The following is a 3,087-nucleotide window of genomic DNA, read 5'->3' as shown; positions in this document are numbered from 1 at the left end:
GTGCAATGTTTCCCAAGGATCACAAATTTGAGAGGGAATTTCTAGCTGATATATGGATTGCACAAGGATATGTGGCGGAGCCCCAGGAAGCATCACTGTGCTTTGATGCCCTTGCTAGACGTTCATTCTTTCAGAAAGCATCGCCATATAGTTCGAAATATGTAATTCATGACCTGATGCATGATACAGCACAACTTGTCTCGAAGGATGAGTGCTTCATTATAAAGCGTGCTAGTGACCTTGGTGAAGTTCCTTCAAATGTCCGTCATCTTTCAATATTCACAAACGGATGCAAAAGATTTTGAGCTTGTGATAAACTGTTGGTTCAAGGAACTATTAAAACTTACCCGCAAAAAAAAGGAACTATTAAAACTCCGTGTATTGAGTTTTAAACTTTCCATTTCGCGAAAAAAAAGAAAAGAGTTTCGAACTTTCCAGAGTAGGACAGCTACCTGAGAGCATGGGCAACTCAAAGCATCTGCGTTACCTTTGTTTACTTGGAACTTCTGCTTTCACCACATTTCCTTCATCAGTTTGTCGTCTGCATCATGTCGAAGTTATAGACCGTGGCAGTTCTGTGATTGAAATGTTTCCCCCAGACTTCAGCGATGCCATCAGCTTGCGGAAAATCAAGTCAAAGAATTTTCTTATAACAAGGGCCGCTCTGGCAAACTCTCGCTAAAATGGTGTCCGCAAAGTCCAGAGATGGGGAAGATGATGGAAAACCAGATGGAAATGATACCTCACTGGAATCTCCAACATTTGCTTGTAGAGTATTACGGAGGTGAATCTTGTCCTAGCTGGTTTCAGCCCACCCTTCTTCCAAAGCTACGTTCCCTTGAATTTCTTAGGTGTCACAACTTGAAGAGCATATCATTCTTTGTCCAGTTACATGGATCACTTGGCAATAAATCACGGTCAGACAACATTAATCGTCTTGAAGAGTTAGTCATAAAAGATTGTCATCAAATCATTTGGCAAGGCTCGGTGGCCTTACCTACTTCTCTTAAAAAGCTAGACCTTGAGAACTCAGGCTATTCCATGGATCACCTCGTCAACTGCTTCCTTGACCTCACCTCCCTCACTCATTTGATGATAAGTGGCTGTGAATCGTTGACATCTATTCCCCTACATATGTGGGTAAGCAACCTTCCATCCCTGGAGGACCTATATATTGGTGGTTGCCGCAACCTTACATCAATAGCCTCTGTAGCAATTAGTGGTGTTAATGAATTCCCATCCCTTGCTAAGATATCGATTTTGGGTTGCAACAAATTATTGAGCTTGGATGAATTCCTGAAGCCAGATTGTGTACCTGCCATGAAGAGCATTTATGTTTTCAGTTGTAGAGAGTTGATGTCACTCTCTGTTGATAAGCTCAACCAGTTGCAGAAGCTCGACATTTCATTTTGTCAGGGCATTGAATCCATCAACCTCGCAAATAGCCAGTTGGGAAGTTGTCCAGTACTGGAGGAAGTTAGCATTTCCTACTGTTCAGGCCTCAAGTCCATTGGTGGTGCAGCAGTTGTTGATAAAATAAAGAAAGTGTACATAAAGGAGTGTCCCGAGCTCAAGGAGATACAACAGCCACTCTGTCGCTGGTATGTGCAATGAAGGGAAATTTAATTACTTTATGCACGTCATTTGTTTTTAGAATTTATCCTTCGATAGCTGCATGTTAATCTCGCTAGCTGCGTCCCTCCTTAAAAACGAAACAGATTAAGAAAATTCAGCTGATTAACCTTTTTCATTTGTCTAGCCTGGTTGGCACTGCTGATAATGAGATCAGGACTTGGCACCGCATAAACGGGGAAGAGGTTCCACCGGGCATAGCGCACAGAGGTGGACGGCGGCGTCTTCGCCGAGGAGAATGACGGCAGCTTGCGTGAGAACATGCTGTTGGAGGAGCCCGAGGATAACAAATTAAGGTCAATTTGATGCTGCAGTGGCTTGATATCGTGTATCAGTAATCATACATAGATAGCAGCAGCACAGTTGCTTGCTATCTGTCAAGGCAGAGTAGAAGTTGAGCCTTGAGTGATGTCAGTTTGTGTGTATCCTGACTTATATTTCTCCACTGAAGCATGTTCTTGGGCGGAGAAAATTCGAATTCCTGTTCCTATAGCCTACGTATTTACCGTATCTTCATGTGCTTGTCAATTTGGCATGGTAATATAATGTCCACTGAGAACATGACAATCCCAGCCTGTTATTTGTTTGTTTTTTTTTCGAAACGGAGGCAAAAGATTTGCCTCATCGATTAATTAAGAAGAAGAGAATTGCCCAGTTACTTAACGGAAAACCGGACGAAAACCGATACATATAGACCACATGCGGACTACTCGCTAAGAAACAAACTCCATAACCCCACCATCAACCCGACAAATACACATAACATGTAACAACCATGAACCCTCACACTTCTATGCCTCAAAGAAACCTCCGACAAAACAAGTGTTGCATACATGGAACGCCACCAAATCCAGGGAGATGGAGGACAATGGGACTGAGTATCCTCCATTAAGTAACTGTTGACGCCTTATCAATGACACCACTCTTCTTGCCTATGGTCCTGAGAGCCTTCTTCACCTTCTTTATTTTGCCCGTAGAAACCTCCTCCGCTAGGAGGCAAGCAATCGCCTTGCCAGACCCAGGAGAAGCTACCTCCAAGGAGGCGAGCAAGTGGCCAAGTTTTTTCAGAAAGACTACCTCGTCAATACGTGCCAACATAGCATCACGATCAAAGATGGGCGACCGGATGGGCTTCGTCACCTCGGAATTAGGTGCCAAGCACCTACCTCATCACCCGCAGACGCCACCTGTCCAACAACCTCAGGTGAGAGAGCAATAGTAGCATCCAAACCTCCACAGTCCACGAAGTCGAGAGTCTGAATGGGCTCCAACGACGGCGGAGAGGTCGCAATCGACATCACCAAGTTCCCTCCAAGCGGCCCCATCTCCTTAGGAAGCACCATCGAAATAGGCGAAGTAGGCTCCCCACAAACCTTCTGGAGCTAAGGCATAATCTGTAGCACCGGAGCCACGACCTCAAGAACAACTTCACTCCGAGAAGCAATCGGCACGGCA

General features: G+C 44.7%; 1 pseudogene; it reads left to right on the top strand.

The window, feature by feature from the left end:
- The first annotated feature begins 5 nt into the window (after nucleotides 1-5).
- Nucleotides 6-1,614, top strand: LOC123175162 (putative disease resistance protein RGA3; annotated as a pseudogene).
- Nucleotides 1,615-3,087: the final 1,473 nt, after the last annotated feature.

This window comes from Triticum aestivum, unplaced genomic scaffold (genome assembly GCF_018294505.1).
Source record: "Triticum aestivum cultivar Chinese Spring unplaced genomic scaffold, IWGSC CS RefSeq v2.1 scaffold14550, whole genome shotgun sequence".
NCBI lineage: Eukaryota > Viridiplantae > Streptophyta > Magnoliopsida > Poales > Poaceae > Triticum > Triticum aestivum.
The sequence above is the reverse complement of the archived record's forward strand: the minus strand, read 5'-3'. Positions and strand labels throughout refer to the sequence as shown.